The 26362-nt window shown below is 41.2% G+C and overlaps 1 protein-coding gene and 1 long non-coding RNA gene across 51 annotated transcripts in view; one reads left to right on the plus strand and one right to left on the minus strand.

Annotated features, from left to right (window-relative positions):
• Window positions 1-26362, minus strand: part of ZBTB20 (zinc finger and BTB domain containing 20) — an 877267-nt gene that overhangs the window by 105054 nt on the left and 745851 nt on the right. The window contains exon 1 of one of the 50 annotated variants that reach the window (XM_051859329.2): window positions 24693-25229. The exons of 47 other annotated variants lie outside the window; for them this stretch is intronic. The gene's annotated coding sequence lies outside the window, so the exon portion shown is untranslated. Of the gene's footprint in view, window positions 1-24692; window positions 25230-26362 lie in introns of those variants that run through there. 2 more of the 50 variants (XM_051859319.2, XM_051859323.2) reach the window with 2 other exon arrangements.
• LOC138849283 (uncharacterized) lies at window positions 17892-18917 on the plus strand. Its single transcript, XR_011387890.1, has 2 exons — window positions 17892-18206; window positions 18544-18917. It is a non-coding gene; the product is annotated as an uncharacterized lncRNA (long non-coding RNA).

Below are 26362 nucleotides of genomic sequence, written 5' to 3' on the forward strand. Positions count from 1 at the left end.
AATTTACCTGACGTTGCAAAGTTATTGTGAAATTAATGCTTAAATTCACAAACAAAAATAACCCCCAAACTCTTTCAACACCTGGAAAACACAGTATACCATTCCCATAAACATCCAGCATAGCCAGGTCTCCTCCAATTGCTGGTGGTCAAGGATCTGCCCTTAAAACTTTTTGAAAGGGGATGCATAACTTGCTACATTTACCGTCCAGGGTTGGAATTCTCATTGCCTCTACTTTCCTTGTCTTCTACAAAGTGTTGGAAGGAAAAACATTCGGGTTTTTCTTCCATCTATTAAGGCCCAGAGGCAGGAAAAGGTCATTTAAATAAAGCACTGAGTTTCTTTCCTAGTGGTGGGCAAGGGCACTGGAAGATCGCCCTCCTCCCTGCACACCTCCACCCATAGGGATATACACCCCAGTTCCAGTTTCCTCATCTAATTCCATGCAGGGTGAGAAAAGAGGAGGAGAAAGGAAACATAGGAAAGGATACAGGAAAAGAAGAAAGAGGAAGGATAGGAGGAAGGCCCAAGGGAGTAGGGTGGCTCTCCAGAGTGTTCCAGAAAATGAAGAGATGAAAAGAGGGCACTTACAGAGCAGGGACCTCCAGTTCTGTGGTGATGAATCTCTCTATCCACTCCAGAACTACATCCCTCTGTGGCCAGCATGGCACCAAAGGAAGGAAATCTCTGAGCAGAGGTTGTGGACTCACACTGCAGGCCCTCTGCCCCTGTCCATCACAGATCAAAACAGCAGTTATTCAAGAACTGCTACAGTCTTCCAGAAAATATTCTCATTCAAGAAAAATGTGCATTCTAAGATTAAACCTTGCATGAGAGTTATTTATTTAGGTATGTTTTGGTTCTTATGCATAATTATCTATGTATGACACTGCAGTCTTCCACTGACACTTGAAAAGGGAGAACTGACAAGTGGTGGGTGTTTGGCACGGTGGCTAAGTTGTTGCTTCCCTTATTGGTGTGTCTGGGTTTGATTCCCAGATCTGCTTCTGATCCCAGCTTCCTGCTGCTGCACACCCTGGGAGGCAGCAGGTGATGGTTCAAGTACTTGGTCCCTGTCACACATGTGGGAGATTTAGATTGAGTTTTGGACTCCTGGATTTGGCCTGGCCCAGCTCCAGCTATTGTGGACATTTGACAACTTAAACTATGGATGAAAGACTTCTGTCTGTCTCTTTCTTTCAGTTAAAATAAAAACAAATAAAAATTGAAAAAAGAATTGACAAAATATCATTTCATTTGCTTTGTTAAAGAGACGAAACAGAGGGATTGAGGTAGATAAGAATCACTATCCACCAGCAATAAAAAGGACTCCTGAGTGACATCTCAATAACCATGTCAAAAATGGCAAAGGTGAGGTCTTACAACCCTGAGCATTTCTCTAATTTTTCCACCAAAGAGGAAACTAGCATTGACGGCTGTGTGGCTTAGTTTCTTTGGATAAAACTCATGGCTGAGATTCCCAAGATTCACCCGTGCTGGCAACAGCACGCACAGTCGCTTTCCAGGCCAGCTACTCAAGGGAGGGAAAGGGCAGAAAAGGCAGCCCTCCCACCTAGCATCTCAAGTCATCTTCTCCCACCCTGAGAAGGGTGAGCTGAAGGCTCTGGAGGGTAAAGGATGTGCAGTTGTCTCTTATACAGACAGCAGAGACAGAGGGGGGAAAAAACCACACACTTGTATTTTGCTAATGTAAAAGTCCCAGTGGAAACATTAGCACTCAAAGACATTAATGTGGATTTGGGACACTCCCTGAAGGATTTTGATTCCATTAGAAAAAAAAAAAAAAGACTGTGACAGATATAATCCTGCTTTGATATGTTTAATGCCATTTAAAGAGAAACTGCACCCATTTACCTCAGGCCAGGCCACTGAGAGTTCAAAAAGTGAAATATCATTTCACAGTGCAAAGAAAAAAGCTTGGAAAATATTATGTGAAAATTAATTTGGCATGCATCTTCGAAATTTTAGATTTCTGGGATGAGCAAATGGGTACAGTTTTCTTTTAACTGTTTTTGAACACCATGTGTTGAGAAGAAAACAACAGAATGGCAATTGCTCATCCAAAATGCTAACTTGTGGCATGGCACAGTCAAGATGGCCTGCCACAGCCAAAAGCAGGTGTATGCTATGCCTCTCACTTCAGTAGCACGCACGCCACATGTCCCTGCATTCGGCAACCTCTTGCATTTGCTTTTGGAACCTTCCGGAGGGGGACAGTAAACATGACTCAACAGAATGTCTTGCCAAGGAGGGACTGGCTCTCTGAGCTTGCCGGGAGACAGACTTTTTTGAAGAACCAGAGTAAAACTGGAATAATGTATCTATTTTAGAATTCTTTGCTGTATCAGTTTCTGTGACCTAACACAAGGGTGACTGGTTTCAGAACACTTTGTGTGGGTAAAATTTAGGTTAGAATCAAGTAGGAGAGTAATGGCGAGGCTCCTGTGTGACTGGAGCAGACCTATTAAACCAGCTGCCTCATTTGCACTGGGGATGCAATGGACGTAGCGGTTCAGATCATATGCACCTCACCTGAAAACAGCACAGTGCATCCCTCACCCCTCAGGCCCACGGATAAGCTCGAAGTATAGGACACACAAAATTATTAGGTTTGCTGGGATCCCATTTTTAGTCTGACATTCTGAATCTGATAATATATTCATACTAGGAATTAAATGATTTCAATATAAATATAAGTCCCATTCAACTCTACAGCAGTCCTGTGAGGAAAGACAGGAGACAGAAGAGGCCCTATGTAGAGGCCAGATTAAAACTCTGACTATGTCTATAAAGCTTGGAATGCAGGCTAAGGATTGCTATGCCGTGTGGACAAGGTCTGAAGATAACAAAGTACAAGAGAATCAAAATGACTATATGTGAGAACATAAAGAAATGGGGTCTCTCTGCTTAATTCAGTAATTTTGATTGATTAATAAATCAGCAACCATTTATTAAAAACTTACCATGTGCAAATACCAAGAATGTAACCTCTAAGAACTTCACTGGAATTTTTAAAAATCCTTAAGTTTTGTAGACAGATACAATTGACTGATGTTCTAGGTAGCCTAGCTCCTGGGTAGGCATTTATGGAGTTCAGAGAAGATGGTGTGTTGCCCAGTGCTCATATGCCATTGTCAGTTTCATTCATTCAAATTACACTGACTTCATACCTGTTATTTCTGCTGGTACCTCCCAGGTGTGGAGGGGAGTACAACTGTGTGTACCAAGAGTCTCTGGATGGATGAAGCTGACTGTGCAGGGGCAGGAGGGATGAGACACAGAGGACATGCTTGACTACAGGGCAGGAAGGCGTCAGTGCCACAGGAGACACGTAAGTGCTTTAGCAGTGCAGAAGTGGCATACCTCCACAACACACTAAGATGGCTCAATGCACCAAATGGTGGGGTGTGTATCAAACCTTCAGTCAACTAACCCTCAGTGTACACAGCGGAGAAGCTAGTTGGGCTGTGAGGGGAGAAATACATTCTCTGTATCCATAGCACCCCTCACACTGAGTTGTTCTATACTTAACATTTGCCAAAAGTATGCATGAATAAAACCAAAGTCAACTGACTAAAAGGCCAGGTCAGCGGGCTGCATGAGTGCCAAATATCTAGGTCAGTATTAAGACCTTGTTAGAAGCTGGCACCATCCTGATGCGAGTTTCTCCCCACACCAGTGTGAAAGTTTTGGTATCTTATCCGTTCCAGATTGAAGAGGGGCATCCTTCAAGGCTTCATCCTTTCAAACGAGGGAAAACATTTTGTCCACATAAGGGGTCTTTGATAATGGTTATCAAAATGTCTCTCAAAACAGCAAGCAATGAAACCCTCATTCCCACTCCCATAACCCCTAAGGAGGTTGGGGTATAACCCATGCTCCGTGGATGCCCCAACAATGGTGCTGGGGAGGAGCAGACAAGCTCGGATCCAAGCACGGAGGTTCCCATGGCAATAGGAGACGGAAGGTGGATGCCCTGATTTCTAGGTGTGGGCTCTTTCTGTAGAACCACCTTCTTTTTCAATTTGCATTCCTTTTGGGCTTTTTAGCCCTTTCCGTCATGAAGAGTAGCCTTCTGTAGTCGGCGTGTGTGTCTTTTTAAGAGAGAAGATGGCGTTACTGATGTGCTTTTGTAAAGAATTCAAGGTTGTCTGGATCCTCAAAGAATGAAATTGAAAAAAAAATACCGTTTCTTTGATTCAGCGGTGCTTACATTTGGGCAGGGTTTTCTTTTTCCATCCTCAAATGCAGTATTTGAGACAATCTGCCCACAATGGAAAGCTTTTAGAGCGTCAAAAGTGTAGGCGAACCAAATCAGAATTAATCTTTGTGAGAACGGGACTTAGGCACATGGAAAAGTTGAGAACAAATTCCAGGCAGGAAGCAATCCTACAGAAAGGTATCCGATCTCTCTCCAAATTGAAGGTGAGGTGAAGCAGGCTAGGGAGGTAAGCAGGATGAAGAGCTGCGGCTGCCAGGACCCACTGTCTCACCTAAGCCACACAGCCTGGGGCTTCCCAGAGGACGCCCGGGTGGTCTGACTGTAATGAAACCTATGGCCTGGCTGCATAAACCTGGGAGAGGCTAATACAGGGAAGCCTAGGCTTCACCAGGCTGCAGCGAAGGGGTCAACAGCTCTTTCCTCAAACGGAACTGACCAGATCGGTCAGTGGGGTATCCTGTAGCTCTTCCTTCTATTCACATAACTCATGTAGCTGGCAGGTGATAGCTCAAGTGGTTGAGTCCCTGTCACCCATGTGGGAGATCTGGATGGAATTCTGGGCTCCTGGGCTTGCACCTGGCCCAGCCCCAGTTATTGTGGATATTTGGGGAAGGAGCCAGCAGATGGAAGATCCTCTCTCTCTCTTTCTCTCTCTCATTCTGCTTTTCAAATAAATAAAAGTGAATAAGTAAACTTTAAAAAAGGCTTACAAGCTATGCAAGCAAAAAGGCAGGAAGATAGCAATGATGATCTTTGACTATGTCTGTATGTGCCTGCCACTGTTTTGCTTTCAATGGAAGATCTCATCTGATCCTAGTACTAACTATGGATAATTGCTCCTCTGTTCATTTTCCATGTGAGGAGTCTAAAGTTCAGAGAGGTTAGGCGAATATCCTCTGGTCACACAGCTTTCCAGGGCTCAGTCAGTATCTAAATCCAAGCATTAGGACACTGAACCTGTGCGCCTTGCCATGCCTCCCCAGGCTAGATATCAAATGCTTTTCATAGCATGTGATTCGTGTTGGGGGAATTCTGCCCAGCATCTCTGGTTAGTAGATTGAATCTCTTTCATCATTTGCCAACATGTCAGTAACACATACACACACACACACACACACAAAATTAAAACTCCTGACTAAATTTCCTCTCAACCACCTGAAGTTTGGCTTGTCTCAAATTATTTGAATATTTGACAAGCTTATAAAAAGTCTAATGAGAATCAAGACGTTTTCATTTCTGCTAGCTCCTATGATAGTTAAAATCTCCTATGCCTATATAACAGTGTGCCTGGGGAACTCTCTCACTGCCAGAAACTCATCTGAAAATGCTGAAAAGTCAGAATTGGAGGCCTATATCCTGACTAATGTTACCAGCTGTGAGCCGGCTTGAACATCAGTAATACGATATTTCCCACTACAATTTGATTTGGTTAAAATGTGTTTGAAGTTCACCCTTTTATTAACCAGAATTACCACCTCCTGTAACGGCAGGGCCCCTGAGAACAGGCTGCCGTGCAGGCAGACCTCCCACCCGCCATCAGTGCATTTCCTGGCAACAAATACTTTTAAATTGATAACTACAGAAATAGGTCAAAATGTCTTTTCAATAGTTGCTAATGTTCCCCTAATGCTCCATCGCCTCCCTTTGATTCTTGAGTTAACATTTTCTCTGATTGCAGGAGCCACTAGCAGAGAGAAATGTGAAGGAGGGAAAGCTGCCTGCATGGATGGAGGGGCTTAGGGGTTTCCTGGAGTGTTAAACAGAGAAGCCAGACTTCCCTGGGGTACCAGTGGTCCCACACTCAGCTCTGCTCTTGAGTTGGGTGACCTGGAAGAGAAGCTATGTCCCAGATGAGCCTTGACGTCCTCATTTACAAGACAGGAGACTCAAGATGAGTGATTCTTCAAATTTGGAAAATGCTCAGAGTTCATGAGAGGTAGGAACCTTGACTGACCACAAATCCTTTGGGTTTTAAACCTATTTATACTACTCCCATTACTTTGGCTATGCAAGATAGAACATTATTTTCATATCAAGAAAAGTAAGATTGAGGCATAGTTTTGTAAGAGAAACCCTCTGTAATCACCTTGGGGTTGATTATTTGGTGTGTAAATCTACTTTCCTTTCCCCCCTTTCCCGGGAAGAAAGTTAGCATTCCCGAGCTCCCATGATATGTATGATCTGAGATAAAGAAAGGGAGTGAGGTGGGTATAGCTGCATAGGGAGTACAGTTGATGCCAGGCAGACTCGCTTGGCTCAGAAGGGAGAGTCATTTGCAATAGGAATCAGGCATAAGAAGCCCCTCGATAAAGAGTCACAGTTTGATTTCCCACACTTCTGAGATGCATACATCCTGTGGTAACCTTAAGCCATTCATGCCTTGATGATGTCACCACTTTTAACTCCAAGAGGGAGTTAAAACTGGAGCTAGGGTAAGTTCTATGGATAATTTCTGGAGTAAGGGAAGTTAAAGGGGGGAATCAGAATAAGACAAGGACCCTGGGCTTTTCTGGAGAGAAGAGGTTGAAGGGGGTGACCAGGATGGAAAAGACCTGGAGCCCAGTCTGAATCCGATGAATCACCAGACAATCCCAGGGGAGATGTCAAGGGTTCACAGCTGTGCTTTTGACTCTTCTTCTGGGTCCAGGTCATGCTGTGGCTGGACAGGAGCTCAGTGTCCTCTCAAAACCTTGCCCACTTTAGCCTGCCTGGCTTGGGCAATAGTAGTTTAGTGTCATTTCCTACAATTCAAACACACACAGACTTTTTCTGTAAGATCCTTCCCTTCCATACATGGAGGATGAACATGGGTTTGCGAGAGTGAAGGTGAGAGAGAAAGCAGAAGCAGTTCACCCCTTAAGAGCTGCCTCCTGAGTGACGCTTTGTGGGAGGTCAGCCTCTCTCTGGGTTCCGCTAAAAACTGGAGACATCCTTAGGGACAGCGAGCATGTTACCAGCTGGAGGTAGTAGTCAGTTTCCTTCCCTCCCAGGGCTCTTTCTCCCAGCTCTCATAGCAAATTTTCTTCTCCTCTCAGTCATGGGTGCTTGAAAGCTGTCTTATGGGCCAATCATGTGCAACCCATTTTTCAGGATATCAAAGACTCCCCAAGTCATCCATAGCACACCTGACAGAGTCAGGAGGCCTAGATTCTTCTAGTTAAGGCTTGGTCTTAACCAATCATCACTGTCAACAGCCCCTACACCTCCACGGGGTCTTGTTCAAGTCTTAGAATTCTGTAATTCACACTCATCAGCATGGAGGGAGGAGCTGTTGGGTATTTACAAAATGCAGCAAGCATTAGTCTCATGAGATGTCATTCTTAGACATTCCTCTTCTTTCCAGTAATGCTTGAGGAAGAAGGATGAGAGGATGGATGTGAGCTGAAGGCTGAAGGGAAAATGAAAGGAGGATACAGAACACAGAGATAGTAGCAGCATTGGTGGGAGTCTGAGAGGAGCTGAGGCCAGGACCTTAAACCAATCAGCTTGGTTTAAGACTAGACGGATGTGTTCTATCACAGGTTGGTTGGGAAAGATCTAGACTAAGATAACTTGAATTAATTTACGGTAACTTAAGTGATAAATGCTGTTAATGGCTGAAGCCCATTTAAAATAATTGTTATTTATTTGAACGGCAGACACACACACACACACACACACACACACACTAAACAGCTCCATCCACTGGTTCACTTCACAAATGGCCCCAACAGCTGGGGCTGCATTTGGCTAAAGCCAGGAGCAAAGTTCTCAGGTTCTCAATCTGGGTCTCTCACATGGGTGGCAGAGACCCAAGTACTTGAACCATCACTGGCTGCCCCTCACACGGTGTACATTAGCAGAAGCAGGAATCAGAAGTGGAGTTGAGACTTGAATTCAGCCACTCTAATAAGGGATGCAGATGTCCTCAATGGTGACTTAACCATTGTGATAAACCCCTGCTCCTGAGGCCTGTCTTAATAACTCCATTAAGAACAAAGGGCTCATTATCATAATGAAACTATTTCTCCTTAAGATTAAACTCAGGCAAACAACAGCAACAAATTATTTGGTTCAGACACCTGTAGAGTTTCTGATAAAAAAAAAAAAAAAGCAAGATCACATTTATCATCATCATGTCAAGGTGTTTGGAGGCATGGAGAGATGGGTTCTTCTGAACTATGCTATGTGGATAGATATCTTCCCAGCATTTAACAGAGGAATTAGCTTCTGAAGAACTGAAAGAAGGAATCATTTTCAATACTTTTCAGTGTGACCGATACCTTCAGTTTGCATGCCAAGGAGAGGATCAGCTATACAACTGGTGGGAGAAACTCCAGGCAATATAAAAAAATGGGGTTCTCTATTCAAAAGTTCAGTATTTCAAGATGGCATGGCAGTCTATTAAGCCAACCATGAGACGCTTCCAAGCAACTGCACTTTGCAACTGCACTGGTTGGATACTGTGAAGCTGGCCCTGAGTCTAGTGATTGTTTTTAACCATGGCATTCCAGTCCCATAGCTACCAAGACCCAGATTAAGAAATATGTACCAACACTCTGATTCCCAGTTAACCTTGTCTTCCTAGGGTACAGACAAAAGTGAATTCTGCAACAAGGATCAGAAAAGTCTGGGTCTGCCAGCATATCTGATAGATTGCAACTGCACTGGCTTCTGCTACCTTTGTCACAGCCACTAATCCCTGCTTCTGTCACAACCTAAGGATGCCCAGGATATGAATGTCTGGGAATCAAAGCACATTTTCTATAAACTTAAATTCCCTGAGAAACAAAACAAATTAAAACAAGAAAAGCTGAAGTTACCAGGGAGACGCTGAGTTTCCTGAATGTATGTCCTGCCCCTAATATCTTTTTGGTCTTACCTTGAGCAGGTCTTGAGCATGTACACAGAGGTTCAGAAGCACAGGTGAATTACCACAATAACACTTTTGAGTTTGGGCAATAATAGAGGAAACAGGAAAACCTGATCATAGCCCAGTAGAAACTTGCTCTGTTCACTAACAGTAGGCTCCCCTACTCTCCTCTTATTATGCTAAGTTGGAGCTATGACTTCACTCTCCATGGAAGCTGGACTTCTCTTTCCTGGATGCTTGGAATGGGTTGGGGGAAAAGCTATTAGAGGGTAACAGTCATGTCTAAAAAATCACATTTATTTATCTTCACCTGCCCTCGTCATGTCATTATCATTCCACTGAGGTCTGTATGGAGAAAGGAGAGATTAAAGAGCCAAGACCAACATCAAATGAATAACAGCAGTACAAAGTAAGATGGATGTGGCCTCTTTCTTAATGATCTTAGAGGCTTTATATATACCAAGCTTGCTTCTTGTTGGGACAGACCAGTAGCTTGGGCAGATGCCTGGGATATTTGTATAGGATGAAGCTTTATCCAGTCTTTTCTATACATTTTTGTCCAATTTTCTAAAAATATAATTGCCTAATATATAAAACCAGTTCAGGTCTACATCCAGAATTATACTTTGATACAATACTAATTGCTCTATCATTAATGCAGGATTTTAAAAAATGTATCTACTAGCCAAGCTAATCTTTTATTTTGCTTAATAGGTTTCTTCTGTTTTGAATAAGGCTACCAGGATCCTTAAGTAGATGGAAACATGTTAGAATCTCTACAGTCGTGCTTAGATTTCCAAAGCCAGCCATCTCACAGAGGTGATAAAGGTTCAGTCATCATTTTCAAGTGTTTAACAATTGGTAATTAGCAGAGGAGACTTTAAAACTAAAAAAAAAAGGGCCGGCGCCGCGGCTCAATAGGCTAATCCCCTGCCTTGCGGCGCCGGCACACCAGGTTCTAGTCCCGGTCAGGGCGCTGGATTCTGTCCCGGTTGCCCCTCTTCCAGGCCAGCTCTCTGCTGTGGTCAGGGAGTGCAGTGGAGGATGGCCCAAGTGCTTGGGCCCTGCACCCGATGGGAGACCAGGAGAAGCACCTGGCTTCTGCCATCGGATCAGCGCGGTGTGCTGGCCGCGGTGGCCATTGGAGGGTGAGCCAACGGCAAAAGGAAGACCTTTCTCTCTGTCTGTCTCTCTCACTGTCCACTCTGCCTGTTAAAAAAAAAAAAAAAAAAACAAAAAACTAGAAAAAGAAGCAACTGACCTTCACAACAGATGCATATATAAAACCTTGATTCATTGATTTTAAAGTCATTCTCCACTGCTGAAAATAGTTATAATATATGTATATATACGCTTACATACATGTGCATAGTGAGCCTTAGAAATAATGCTGTGAAGTGGATGAGGATTGTTAGTTTTATGTTTATTTGACAAATACACTATTACATAGACAGGTTAAGCAAGTGATTTGTCCTATAAGGAAGTTGGAGCTGGGACAAAAATCCTGCCTCATCTGCTCTTAGGTTACACTGCTATAGAATTGAGTAGCCATTATTGTCTTTGAATGATCTGATCTAAATGTTAGGCAAGGCAATTTTCCTGAAAAAAAAAAAAACAAAACATACTTGACTACTTCTCCTCTTCCCTCTTACTTTTTCTCTCTCTCTTCTCGGTCTTCGATATTAGTACGAACTATTGATAAATGTGGCTGCTCTAGATCTATTCATGCTCTTCAAGGTCTCTGATGGGTTTCAGCTCTTAAACAGAACACAAGAGAAAAGATCATCTGTGAAATGGTTAATGATAAGCAGTGCTGGGGCAGTTAGTTCGCGTGAATGTCACTGTAAAGCTGATACTGGTGGCAATGATGTCACGTAGCCTCCACTTACAAGAGCTAGTCTACTGGCTTTGAAGTGATACAATGAGAAGCAAGGACGTCTTTGAGGCAGGACCCTTCTCTTCAGTACCCTGCTGTTCTCCTGAAGTCTTAAAAGCCAGATCTGCCTGTGGTATCTTTCTGTAAAACTGCTTTCACATGGAAGTCTTCTCTACTGTCCATTAGACTGTCCCCTCTGAGTATCTGCCCTCAGGTGGTCTTTGGTATATATGTGCCTAGCACGAACAGTCACATGTTTGATAAATAACAGAGTTCCACTCCCTTTGGCCAGGAAAGGACTACTAGGGTATTATTTTAACTCCTTATCATCTCATTTGTGATTATTTGTGTGACTTAAAAATTAAGATTTCTGGCTTCTTATCATGGTTCTGGTTAAAGTTTTCCATTTTCTTGCTATCTGGTAAGTACATAGGAGACACAATTTTATTTTAATGAATCCTAAATAAAACATAGTTATGAACCAAAACCAACAGAGAAAGGCATATTAATGAATTTTGAAGCTACATGTAATACTTATGCATTTTCTGCCACTCCAGTTCTCTTACTCAGAATGTAACATTGCCAACAATTTAGCTATCCACACTGATTTTTTAATGTTAGGGGCAAAATTCTAAATGGCGATGATAGGATCTATAACCTTGCAGTGTGATAGCACCTGAGTAATGTCTGCTTTGTGAAATTGACTTTAGTGATTGCTCATAAAAGAGTCTGCTTTCAACAAAGCTGCTTCTGCTTAGGACCCAGACTCCACCATGGGTGTTCCTGTTCCCGTCAGAAGCTTGGCTGGCTGTCATCCCATCAGGTACCCTGTCTGCAGACATGTAGAGCGTGTGTTTGGGGACGACACCCAGTGGAATAGGAAGGGATACAGAGCTCTGTCGTACCAGTTCATGTATTGTAAGGAACTAGTTACGTGGCAACTGCTTTGCTCTTTTATATTCCGGGCAACACACCGGTGAATATAATTCATAATGAACATATTCAACATTTTTTCCATCAGTTCAATACATTATTCATAAATATTAGAGATGGAAAAGACCTAGCAGATTACTGAATCCAAACCTCCGTTTTGCACCTCTATTTCCCCCAACTGTTGATGTTTGCTCAAAACCCAAAACCCAAACCCAAACCAAAAACCACCACCAATAACAAAACAAAAGAAATAACAGACAAAGCACCAGAGAAGTAACACACTCTCAGATTCTGTAAGTAAAAAGGAAAGCTCCAAAGTCTGTGATAGGAGGTAGGGGTCTAGGGAGGTGTGTGTGCTGTATGCATACTGTGGAACTCACTGCAGACAGTGAGCACAGAGAGCTGTTTACGATGAAGGCAGGCCAAGAGAAGGGAAATGCCAGTGCCACCACTCCCCTGAGATGACAACCCAAGAGGCAAATTAAATTCTGCCTGCAGTGCTAACTGTCTCTACAATCCAGTGTGGACTCAGGACTCAGGCATCCCTCTTTCCAGGTAGAACTTGAAACCCAGATGGTGATGAGAAAAGGAAAATGTATAAATGAATAGAGAGTTAAAACTACTCGAGAATGCTCCTTGGGATTATCTGTACTATCAAGATAGGAAAACTTTGCAGATGCTACTGTCTCTCTAGAGGAATAAATGCTTGCATTTTAATATTCTCAGCAGCTGGTTCCTGTTGAATGCCATCAGGATGATTCAGCCACCCACCAGGAACACCAGTAACAGCAAGTGCACACACAGAAATCTGCAAAAACTTTCTTCTCTTGATGCCAACACCACTACTCTGGCAAAGTCAATACCCTTTATTGAATTGCCAGTTCTCCTAAATGTGACCTTGTTCCCCTCACCAATCCTGGCTCCCTCTCAAATAAATGGAATTTCTGCCTGATTGAAATGCAACATTCTTCTGACTTGAGCACACCCTGCTGTCAGGCTCTCCTGTCATGTCCATGTGATCTCCCTCTCTTTCAGTTTTTTACTATTCGCTAAAAACTCAAAGGACAAGCAAGATACATGCACACATTGAGTCTACTTTGTATGCTATCCTACTTATCCCTGAATCTATGCCATTAATGTTATAACTCCACCTTCAAGTTACTCTACCATTTACACTTTCTAGAAGTCTTTCACCTACACAAGATATGGTCATATGCCTGGAAAAGCAGAAAGATGCATTTTAACTGTATTGACCACAGACCTCATTAATACCAAATATGGCCATGCCGTACTCATAAAAATTCTTTAGCTATCCCCTTCAAATTTGAACTAAATTAGACACTAAAGAGAGGAAAATGCCAAAGATGACAGCTAGCTATCAAAAATGTCTCATTGCTTCATTTTCAGGTCTCCAAAGTAAAATCTAAGGACATTCAACACAGGTTCAGGTACTCTCAACAGTCATGAAAATATATGACTGAAGAGAGAACCCATAAATTTAATGAATACACAATTGGCTCATAAGAGATGCAACCAAAATTAAATTTGAGATCTTGACCTGTTCTTCAAAGTGAAAGTTTCTGGTTCAGGCTATGTAGAGATATAAGCAGCTCATTAATCATTGAAACCAGAAATATAAGAAGACACTTCTGAGGATGCTATGAAGAGCAATCCTAAGTGGTGCTGGGTTGTGACAGGGGAGGGAGGGTTGTGAGGAACCAGAAAGATAATGTGGCACTGACAGCCTATGGTGAGCAACACTGATGGTGATGACCATTTCTATTCTAAACCTTCAGGACAGAATTTAAGGACCTTTGTGAAGAGGCAATGGGTCACATACAGATTTATATAAAAATACTCAGTATATTTCTATCCAATGCCTATTAAGTAAAAGTTGTGCTCAATGCATGAGCAAATACTGAATTCAGGTCAATAGATGACCTCAACAAGGACATTAATGGGAAAGAACTAGAGGCAGGAGAAAAATAGTAGCAGTAACAATAACAATGATACTGAATGATGAGCACATGCTATTCACGGTACTAGGCACTTTATATGTGAGTACAGTATCCCTTTTCATGGAATTCTTATATTATTCCACAAGGTGGTTTCATTTTCCTGCTTACAGAAACAGAGAGTGAGGCCAGTAAAATGAACTACATTGCCCCAAATTACATAGACCTGCTTCTTACATTACAAATAAATTATACAAATGGCTAATCTATAAAACAGATTCTGACAATAGTCATTAAAAATACAAAGTGTTATAGAAATAAAGGAGGCATACTCTTTCTATCTGAGAATAACAAAAGAAAAAGAACATGGATGGGAAAGAAAATGTGGTATATGCTCAGGGAACAAGGAGTAGTCCAGTTTGTAATATGTATATGATTACTGAATCAATCCCCTCTGATGAGACCCCAAATTTGTAATTTGATAAGACAAGAAAACACGCTCATCTGTATAGGAAGTTCTAGGAAGGAGAACTTTGTTTTGGAAAGAAAAATTTTGATTACAATTTCTCAGAAGTTTTTTTTTTCTTTGCATTTTTTTTAAGGTGGGTGTATTTGGGTGTCAGGAAGTCTCTAGAAAGTACACAGAGCTGGGTGCATTTTCTCTCGCTCCTCAGTTCCTTCCATTTTCTTCCAAGTCCTCACCACACATACTTGCTTCTGCTCCATGTAAGGAGAGTTTTTGATACAGAAGTAGGTACCTACAGGTTTGGTTCCTTTGCTCTCTTCTTCCATTATTCCTGCAATGACATCTGCTTTTCATGTTTTTAAATCTGTTTTAAGGGTCAGCCTCATGGTGTCAGAGTACATCACAGTTGGAAAACTTGAGCTTTGGTCTCAGTTTTGCCTTTCTCATCTTGAGAAAGTTTTGTCAGTTTTCTGCGTTTAAGTTTTCCTATTGGCAAAGTGAGTGATTTAAGCCCAGACAGCATTTCTTGGTAGTTCTCCCACCCCTTTTGATAAAAACAAAATCTCGTTTTTCTGTAAACTCTGCCACTTTTCCCTATAGAGAATATTTGGTTCTCAGAATCTAATGCATACCACCACCAGACCAGATAAATTTGTACAACTTTGTTTTCTCTATTTTTAAAGCACTTCTTTTAAATTTTGTCTTCCAAATATAGACCATTGTAATACATATAATTTTTCCAGGTTCAGCACTGTTCTGCACTAACTATTCCAATATTCCTTTCTGGAGAGCTGGTTGACCCACTCACCAATATTGAGATATCTAAAACTCCTTCAAGCTCTAAGATGCAATGATTATGATTCTATGATGCTGACATTTGCTTTGTGACACTTAAGGCAGAGCTTTTCAACTTCAAACAATAGAACAACAAGTTGCTATAACAGTTACACTTACATGAATCTTTAAGCATATGTGTATAACAGCTCTTTATGACTATCACCACACCAGACCCCAAAGCTTATGATGTTTTACAATTCCCTATCACAGAACAGTTGATTTTTTACCCTACAGGGATAGTGCTGCCTTTCTATATACTTTTGCAATTGATTGACTCTTCTTTTCCAAATCTGTTAATTTTGTACCCAGCCACAAGCTTTAAACATCTCCAATAACTAATCATTAGTCTCCACTCCGTCATGGCTTCTGTGTCTCACCCTTCTGACCTTGTCCACTGAGTTCACTCTTACTGATGTAATCACACATGCTTCATTGTCGGTACATTCGTCACAGTGCTCATTAGAATTATCATCATTCCCACTGCACCTTAGTTCAACAAAATTAAATGTGCTTATGCAATGTGCTGTCATTTCAATTCCTTCAGCTAGAATTTCTTCATCTAAATGAACAATTTTATTTTATCTGATCAATAAATTCCTTGCTGGTCAAATGACTCTGAAAAACTAGTAGAAAATCAGTCACTGGGGCAAAATCTTAGGTCTCGAGAGGTTTCTGTAAACCTAGACAGTGGCATTTCACTGACCTTGGATCTACAGGTTGAAAATGTATTAATGGTCTTTTAAAGCCATCTATTAAAGCAATTAGTATTAAAATTGTATGATTTATATATATGTAAGAATGTATGTGCTGAATTTAATGAATTAGTCAAAAGTCAAAGTATTTTTAAAGAAATAATAAACTTATTTCACTTTGACCAGATCACTGACTTTCTGAAAGACCCTAAAATATACTTTTGTTGTCATGAAAGCCTTTTGAAAAAAATTAAAGAGGCTACATTCACTGTGAGGTAGTGATGTCATTAACTGTGACATCTATATACTCCTTAACTTTTGCTCTTTGTTTGACCATGGTGTGTACAAATAAATAAATCCACAATAGTTTAGGGCCAGGAATTTTTATTTTACTAAACTCTGAAAACATAGCCTAAATAAAGAGTTGAAAGCTCAGCATTTTGTCATTGTGGTTTATATTATAAGGCTTACAATGTCACCTTATAGAAGATATACTCCTTTATTTTCATGTTCAATCAAAAGTGTAGGGTTTCAGGACTGGAAATGGATTACAGATTGTTCTCTCCTGGTTATTTTTGGCTTTAAGTATATTGATCATTTTATCATTTTCTTGTTTTAAACTGCTTTAAACACAGCACAAATGTTATTCTCATCATGCCAGAAATGGGTTTGGAATTGATTTTGAGTTTCCATCAATTTTACTCTTTGCTCTCTGTGAGAAGTTTTTCACTTGCTGAAATCTGAAAGGATAGTTTTTGTTCAAGAGCTGTCAGAGCACAACATTTAGGGATCCTCAGCTGGACAAGGAAACACAGATTTTCTACTTTACAAAGGAAAAACATCACTGAATTCATTACTGTGGACTTTTTTGAAATTAGCAAAAAATTGTTCATTCGAATGTAGTGGCAAGGACTTCCTTCCTCTGTCTCTTCATGTAAGCATTCGACAAAAGCATGCATCTTCTAAGAAGCCGGCCTGATTGGTCCAGGTTGGCACTGTTTCAGTGTTTGGCCTACGGCGGCTGCTTAGGAATAATTTCGTCTCATCCTCTCTATTTTCCTGGACCGTATCGGACTCAGACACGTGGTATGCAAAGGAAATCCAAGTCCTTTAAAAATGCTATTTCTCTTGGTACTAAAGCCAAGACCAGTTTTACTTTGGCCAAGTGATCTTATCAAGATTTAAAAGGAGATATTCAGTAATATCTCCAATCTGTGAGAAGACATTCCACTAAGGAAGATAATTTATTACACATAGTAGACATGTATTTTCTCTCCTGGCACCAGGGAGGGGTATGATCAAACTTATCCCACTGGTACGGAGAATAATGTAACACTGACAAGAATTCTGTGGCAATTATTCATTTCAATTAATTCAAAGAGAGAAATAAACAAGTAGTTCTTTCTACATTAAGACAGATACTGAGATCTGTTTTTCAGTTATTGTTGAAAATATTTTGGCTTCTACAAGGGCACCTTACTAACGTAGCTGTTTTGCCCTCCACAGTGCTGTCACAATTCAGAATTTATAACATTTCAGCCAGGTTCTCCAGACTAATTGGATGGAACAGCTGCGTTACGGTATTAAGATTCCTTCACAGAATCAAGTGAAAAGAGATCTGCACAGTTCAGATATCCTGAAAGATTTGCAATGAATACAGCCCAAATCCTGTATGTGCTATATATTCTGCTACAGTTACCGGAATAATCACTTCTATGCTAACTGCTAGGATTTAACTTCACACTTAAGAATATCAGCAAACACAGGGAGAAATTTAGATAGGTAAACGTCATTTCTCACCCATCTTTACTGCTCCCCTGCACTGTCTTGCGTTCCTGAGCAAATGCTTCATGTCTCGCACAGGGCCAGGAAACCTCTTCTGCAGCTACGTAGGCCCCAGTGTTACATGTGTAGAACGACACACCTTGAAGCAGGGAGCCCCACGAACTAGAGTGGGACGTTAATCTCCACACAGACTTAGGGGGAAGAGCTCCATCTGCTGCATCAGTTGAATCACAGTTTGCACCCTATAGTTATCCCATTCACCACTTTCCACCACTTTGAGGCTCTGCAGAGAACAGAAAAGTTCCAGACCTGAGCAGCTCCGGCGAAACAGCTCTGAGCCGATGCCACTTTGGAGATTTCCCAGATACCCGAAGCCCCTTTTCCTTTGCCCTTCCCAATTTTCAAAGTTTTCCGTGTGTTTCAGCATAAAATAAAAATGGGCTACTCTGCCACATGAACCATTTCTAGGAAGTACTGAGCCACTGGCTACCGAAGGAAAAGACACAGAAAGTTGAAATGAAAGCTACAGAGAGAAAATTTCTCTACCTGACAGGTTGAACAGCCCAGGTAAGAAGCAAGGAGAAGAGAAGCCTACCTACTCCTCCTACCTTGTGTGGTGGCTGGGGAAGTCTGCAGCCACCCAGGCTCGGCTCTCCCCGACTGCACAGTGTTGCTGTGGCATTGGGAATTTGCTGTGACTTCGTAAGATTATGGGGATATGCTTCAGCAAGCCAAAAAAGTCACAAACAAAATTCAGGGGGGGAAAAAAAGTACTAAAACAGCTGATCTTACTGGAGAAGCTCTTGGCATTTTCCTACATATGCCACAATTTTCTATGGTATTTCCTGGTTCTGTGATCAGAAAAATTATCATTTCATGTTTATTACTGTTTTTATTTTTTCAGGGTTGCTGGTGGCACACTGAGTGTAAGCAGATGCACCAAGGAGCAGCAAGGTAAAGATTACTTCTCTGACTCGCTGGAAAGCTTTCCAGGAGACCACAGGTTAAAAAGTTTCTTCTTCAGAATACTGCAGACATACGGATATCACACACAGGAAGAGACGGGCATACCCCTTCTCGACTGGGAAAGTAAAAAACTCCTTAGCACACTAATAGATACAGAACAAAGCAAATTGCATCTGAGTCAACCTGAACCTCCATTTAGCTGCACAAATTCAAACATGTGTGAGACTTATGAAAATATTTTACAATTAGAATAAATTATTAGAATATCAAGTTGTGAATAAGTACATACCTATATTAAACAATTGAGTGAAAGTAAAAGTGTATTGGATCTTGAAATTATAGGGAAAATCATAAAATATACTAAATTTTACAAAGCATTGCATTAATGCCAATCCTTTCTCTCTTAAGTCAAAACAGATTTAACAAAAAGCAGATTTATCTCTCTCTGTGTATGTATATGTATACCTGTACAAAGGTGTGTGTGTGTGTGCATCTGCATAAAGTATTACTGACTGACATTGAAAGGTGATATGTTGAAAAAAATTAAACTATTTCAACTTTAAATTGAGTATTTAAAATATCAGCTTTAACCTAGTAGGTTTCTTTCTCTTTTACATATATTTAAATTTCAGGTTCTGCTTTAAAGTACAACAAGAAAACAAATTAGAAAAGCATTGCATGTCAATAAATATTTTGTAAAAAAAATCATTTGCATTCACTAATATATCTAGAGCTCAAAAAAAAAAAAAAAAAAAAAAGCCCAGTTGATTTTATTTTCTCCAAGCCTTTTCAAGACAAGTTCAGTTCTGAGTCAAGAACAACTACGAGAAATTTCACCTCAAAATGTAATTTGTTTAGATAGTTATAAAAGCCCCCAAAAAAGGAGATGATCTTCACTACAACCACAGGGAAACAACTAATGAATAGGTATATTCTGGCCAGAATCGGTAAAAATTGCAAAGACTGAGAGGGTCACTGCAGACTTGCGAAAGGTAACCAAGAGAGGAAACATCAAATGGAGCTAATGGAGATAAAGCATTCTGAAAAATGGAAAGTGTTAACAATCACTGCCAGCAAATAATAGAATTCAAAAGCGATGGCAACAACAAAACAAAACAAAACAACCCAAAGCAACTGAAAATCTCTACCTCCACAAGCAAAGTCTGACCACTTATTAAGCAAGAGGAGCACCTACTTCTTTGTCATTCCCTTTGGAAGCCTGTTATTATTTTTTTTTCTTAAGGCTGCACAAAAGATACATGTGTTCCTTTTCTGGTATCATTACAGGCCCACCTAGACTTAGCTTTCAGTTCCACATGAGATCAGGCATGTTCAGACTAGCACATCTTTGCTCTCAGTAAGCACAGAACTGCTATCATTTCACTGGCAAATTCTCGTATCCCCAAATTTATGCACAATCAATCCCCTGAAAAATCTGCAAATTTTCCATTTCAGTCAAATCCCTTATCGAGCTAAAATTCGTCTTAATTTCTTTTGCTAGTATGAAGTCAAAAAGTTAATACAGGCAAGTCCTGTAAGAAAGGAAAGTTGAACAGTACTTACCCTAAGTACAATGTGCGAGCCCTAGTTGGGGCAATTTACTTTTGCTCTATGCTTTTAAGGAGGGTGTCCAGGTTTAAACTTCGCTCTCGCCCTTTTCCCCTCTGGAAAACTGAGTAGATTCACTGGAGTTGTCTCAGAGCAAGATCACAGAAACCAACAGCCTTACCTGTGGCCATTCGGAAGCCTGCACTTTGCTGTGTGTTTAAAACTAGGAATAAAGTCAGATACAGCGCATGCTCAGCAGGCAATTTAAAAATATTTATAACATTGTTGTTTCAAAAACAAATTTCCTCAAACAAAGCAAAACTCACATTTCTTATCCATGCCAAGTTTAACGTTCTGAGACAAAGCTGTTTTGGAGTTTTCCGTTGGGGGGAGAAGGGTTTCTAGAATTTTTTGTTGAACGAAAAATGGTTCTCCCTTCCCTTTTGGGTGCCCTTAAAGGGGTGGAATACATTTTCCTCCAAGTTTCAAGAAAACTCACCTTTGGCTATGATAAGCCATTACAAATTTAAGGTCTGTTAAAAAAATAATAATTTCAGAGAGAGTCACAAGAGACTGAAAAGTCTGGGTTTAAGGAATGTGCTGGACACTTGAACTGTCCAGGCAGACCTGCAGGTTTCTCGACACAAATCGATCCCCACTCGGACAGGACAGATTCTGGTAGGGACAGACAAGAACGACGTGTATGCAGCCATGGGCATACCTAGAGAAGTTATGTTTTCCCTTTGCTCACTAAAAGCTGAGCTCTTCCAAAACCGAAAAAGATATCAAAAATTGAGGAGAAACCCAGTGGTAATGTCAGTATAATTCATCTGTTTTTCCCAGCAAGCTTGGAGAGGAAGGCACCCACATCTTGCTTGGTGACATTTTGAGATACACAAACTAAAAATTGGATTAAATACGCTTTTTGAAGTACTAATTGCAACGGCAATGCCTGCGTCGCTTCTGGCTGGGGATTTCTCTTTTTCTCCTTTTTTGAGTCTCCCTAAGTATTCCATTTTACCATCTACCACCAAACCCTGACCAGTCTACAGATTTCACAGATCTCACTGAAATCTCTTACTTCATTCTCAAGTCTCTGAGTGACTTTCAGCTCCTGTTCTACTTGCCAGGGGTGCTCGGCTGCTCTCACAAAAGCCCCATAGCCACATCGTTCACCATCTCTGATGCTCTCAGGCCCAACAGAGGGTACCAGAGGGGGGAGGAAAACCCAAAATCTCAACAAATAAAAAAAAAGTTTATTAAAGTGAAACTAGGAGTGCAGATTTGAAGAAGTTGCGTCTACTTTTATTTCCCTCTCAACTCGGCACAGGTGTTTCCTCACTCCCACTGCTATGCATTCTGATGAGGAGGAGGGTTAAATTAAGGTGAGGGAGTGGGCCAGGAGCCGAGCACAAGCCTTTGGGATCTTAATGGATGTGTTTAAAAATGGACCCCCCAAAAAGCCTCGAATGAGGTTTCTTTTTGGCAAATGATTAAACCAGTATACTGAAATAATTAAAGCTTTGTCCTTAAATAAAGCATCAGATCAACAGAACAAAAACAAAGATAAAAATTGCACACACATATGCATGCGCGCGCACACACTCTGTGACACACACAGATACACAAAACTAGCGGGTGAGGGGAGAAGGAAATTCAATAAAAGAAAACAAACAGAGTCCTAACAGGCCATTCTCCGAAAAGGAATCTAAATAAAAAGTCATATGATATCTGATAGTGCAGGACTCCTCGCCAAGAACTGGAGCGGATTGCCTACAGGAAGAAAGGGCCAGTGTATTCCAGCTCAAAGAGCTTTTCTTTCCTCCTCCTCTATTTTTTTCCCCTTTTCTCCTCTCCTGTGAATGTGTTACTCTCAGGTCAGATCTACCAAGAAGCCCAGAATGACAGCTATCACCTTTCACTGTACAGCCAGCTGATAGGAGCTGCCTGAGTTGGGATGAAGAGGAGGTAGGCAGTTTTCAGTAAGACCCTCTGATCCCAGTGCCTCTGCCCTTTTCACAGATCCCCTCAGTTACATCCAAAACAGATCAAAAAGCAAAAAAGAGAGAGAGAAAAAAAAGAAAAAAAAAATCCCCCCCCCCAAATATAGGCACAACAGATCACAGCAACAAAGGGGCTCAAGGGGGAAAAATGAAAAATAAGCCGAAAGGAAAAATAAAAAAGCTGTCGCCTTCAATATTAAACTTTTTCTAGACCAGATTTCTTTCCCTTTATTTCGATGACTTTTGTTTCAAAGGTCTTTTTCTCGTTAAGTGCTATTAAAAGCATTGAAAATTCTACAAAATTTAGAGAAAAGTCTGAAGGCAATTCAAGAATTTTCCTGAAGAAAACACGTAAGTGGAGGAAGGGAGCTATCCTAGAAAATATTGTATTTGCCAAAAGTTCTCCTAGCTCTGATATCACTCTGCAAATCCACGGGCTAACACTGGCCACCTAGTACTTGTTTCTTCTCTGAAGGTCCTTACTGAAGCGACACAGACATAGGGAAGTTTCCCCCGAAAAGACTCCTGGTTATCAAGTTACTTCAAACATAAGGCACTCACACCTCCTATCCAGGAGGGTTTACTGAAGAGGCACCACACTCTGCCCTGGTATGCATTATACCTAAGAAGCAGTTAACAGAAATGCATTCTATAAATATGGACAAATGCATAAATCTTTAAGTATTGATGATATTTTCAGTTGATGAGAAAAAAAGGGAGAAGAGAGTTTCTAATTCTTGAAATAACAGTTTGAGCTGTTTTCTCCTTGGCCAAATAGTTACCTATAGTTAGGCACTGGATCACAGATATTTCACAATTTTCATGGTGCTTGTGAATTCTACCCCTTGCTCAGTTTTGTGTCTATCATGTACCTTAAATTTTTTTCCAAATGACAATCAACATATCAACACATTAAGAGGAGAACTTTTAGAAAGAAAACATTTTCTTCAGTTACAGTTCAGAGACAGCATATAAAGATAAACATGAACAGCATATATAAACAATTGCTTACTACATTTTGCACATAACAGTTCACATCCTGATATGTTTTTTCTTCTGTTGGAGCATTAATTTGAAAATGACAAGCATTATGGAATGTTTGCTACAAACACCAGTTTATAGTAAAAATATACAAGCATAGGCAAAAAATTCATATGGAGAACACAAAGCTATGTGGCAATCAGAATCATTGAAAAATCTGTCTAGACTATATTTTGCTTGAACTAGTGTATCATAGACAGGGCAAGTAATCTCTCTGGGGGTTTTGTCATTTATGTAATAGAAACAAAAATAAAATAGAAATATCTGCTTCCTTCCTATACCTTTTCTTAATAACTGACAAGTGGCAAAGTGGTACCTTTCAAACAGATGGATGCAAAACTTGGGAAATCAAATGAACTAATGTACCCCGTTGATATTTTGGGAACCCAAATTCCATAATTAACTTTTTACCCAAGTGGCAAAAGGAGAAGATGCTCTTGCCACTAAATTGATTATCTGGTGGACTCTTGTTCTTTTCTCTACTAGATTTTGGGGACCCAAGTTAGGGCAAAGAGATAAGAGAAGATGCATCCTGAAGAACTTTTATTATGAGTAGGAAAAAACCAGCATGGGGTGAGCCTAGGAACCGTTGGATGTAGAAAGATTCAAGGAGGAGAAAAGAGCAACATATCCAACTTAATTAGTCTTTTTCCTTTTAATTTTTCATGTGTGTATATATTGGAGTGGTGAGGAGAAAACATAACTGGATTTCTTTTGAATGTCTTTGTGTCTTTATGGAGTGAATGTTCTGTTCCTCTCTCTTTCTTTTTAGGCAGAAAAACTAATAAAAATAGAAAAACATATATCAGACATTAAGCTCACTCCCCCCCCCCCCCTTCCCTTTGTAAAGAACTCTTTGTTCTCCAGTGAAAATGCTGAAAAATCCCCGGGCAGCTACTCCCTGAAACAAGTGCAAAACACTTAGAGGCTTTTGGGCTGGCTGAGAGCCAGGAACCCTCCCGCTGTCTGGTTAGAAGAGGAAAAAAAGAAGAGAGAGGGAGAGAGGGGAAGAGGAATGGGGGGGCAGAGAGAGAGAGAGGGAGAGAGAGAGTGAAGAGAGAAGAGAGAGAGAGAAGAGAGAGAAGAGAGAGAGAGAGAGAGAGAGAGAGAGAGAGAGAGAGAGAAATTGGAGCTTCCTTTAATAGACATAGGAAGCAGCGTTTTTTCTTTTTCTTTTTTTCAAAACTGGCGGTCAAGCGTTAAGTAACTCCCGTCTAAATCCACCTGCTAGAAATGAACTTGGGTAACCCCCCAGGGGTGCACAAAGACAGGGAAGACAGTAACATACTCCATACTCTTTCCCACCCCCCGTTGTACTGCTTCCATTCTTCTGCTCCCATACACAAATGCCCACAGCTTTTCACGCCACCCCTCTTACCCCCCAACAACAAACACAGCGAAATACATGCTCCCTCAGTCTCCTTAAAAAAAAAAAAAAAAGGTTTTTTCCATCTCGGTTGCGACACAGTGATAAGGGGTAGCGAACATCTCATACCTGGTGTGAATGCTAATCAGTCAGGAGTTCTCCTTTTCCCAAGACAGGGAACTGTTTCCTTCCAAATTTATGAGAACCTCCTCCACTGCCTCTTTGAAAAACCTTCTTTGTCACCCTCTCCCAAGTCCCGATACTTCTTTAAAAAAAAAATGGCTTCGGAGCTCCTTCTATTCTTGATATTGATTCTCTCTCTCTCCCCCCACCCCTCCTCCTCTCTCCTGTCTGTGTCTCTTCTGAGTGGTCTATTGATAAGTCCCTGGAGGCACTGGGTCAGCCTGCCCGTAGGAAACCAGACACAATGCACAAATCTCCGAGTGCCATTCTGCCATCAGCAAGCAGACCACGTTTAGGAGAGAGAGAGAGGGAGAAAAAAAAAACAGTAGAGCAAGAGACAGAGAGAGAGAGAGGGAGAGAGAGAGACCAACCGAGGGAGGGAGAGACTGAGAGGGGGGAGAGAGAGAGGGAGAGAGAGAGAGAGGGAGAGAGAGAGAGAGACACGGAAGGAGAGAGAGAGAGTGTGTGTGAGAAAAAGACTGATTGGAACAGGAGGGAGGGAGAGAGAGAAAGGGAGAGGGAGAGAGAGCGCGAGAGGGAGAGCGACACTGCCAGTCAGGTTAATCATCCCTACTTTAATTAGCTGTTCGGCTTAGACATAAAACAATTGAATTTGAATGATCTGTCAGCAGGCTCGGCTGAACCAAAGGGGAAAAGCGAATATTACAAAAAGACTGTTGGTGTGTTCTGATAAGCAATACTGCTCGTACTGACAAATCCTCAAAGGGGGAACTATTAAAACTTACAACTAAACAAAAAGTGCACATACAAATGACACTAGATAGAGGTCCTTTAAAAAAATGGAGTTTTCTCCCTTAGTTTTATGAAGCGTAGATATTTGTGTGCAGGTGCCAACATACTAGGGGTTTATGTGTAATGTGTGAAAGTTTATTAACGATGGTCTCGGAGTGCAGCAGACAGATGCTACAGAGAACAAGACAGGTACAGTCGGATGCCGAATCTAGAGCTTGGAGGGAGATGGATGCTGGAAGAAGAGGCACGGTGGCAAGAGATCAGCACCGACAAAGTCAGTGGGCAGAGAGGCAGACAGGTTTTAGGCACGGCACGATCTCATCTAAAAAGGCAAAAGTTCTGATGCAATAATAGGTGCAAAACAATCCATCCATCCTCCTCTCCCGGGTGCACTCCAAGGTACAGTTAAAATGGATTAATCTTTGTGACAAGCAGAGCTGGCAAGGCAGACGATGGCAGACACTAAAGGCGATTTGCAGACCCACAGAATGCAGAGCTGGGGAAAGCCCCAGGGATCAATCCCCCCACTCCCTCACTCAGCAGATGAGGAAACTGAGGCCCAGAGACTCAGAGTAATAAATTGCAAAAGCGATAGCAATGTTGACACTAGAACTCAGGGCTCCAGCAGCCTGTTAGCTAACCTCCAGAATTCTTTAGGGTTTCTGGTCCAACAGGTACAGAATAGTAAGATTTCTCCATCTATATAGTTAGTGTACAAACCTCCAATTTTTCAAAATGCCTAAATAGCCAAATGGAAATATACATGCACATGTATATGTAAACACACATTGAATCTATTTATTTATTTTTGTCCATTTTTGAATGCTACGTTTAAGAGATTTAAGGGCTTAATTTTTTTCTCA

Source organism: Oryctolagus cuniculus, chromosome 4, assembly GCF_964237555.1.
Source record: "Oryctolagus cuniculus chromosome 4, mOryCun1.1, whole genome shotgun sequence".
NCBI lineage: Eukaryota > Metazoa > Chordata > Mammalia > Lagomorpha > Leporidae > Oryctolagus > Oryctolagus cuniculus.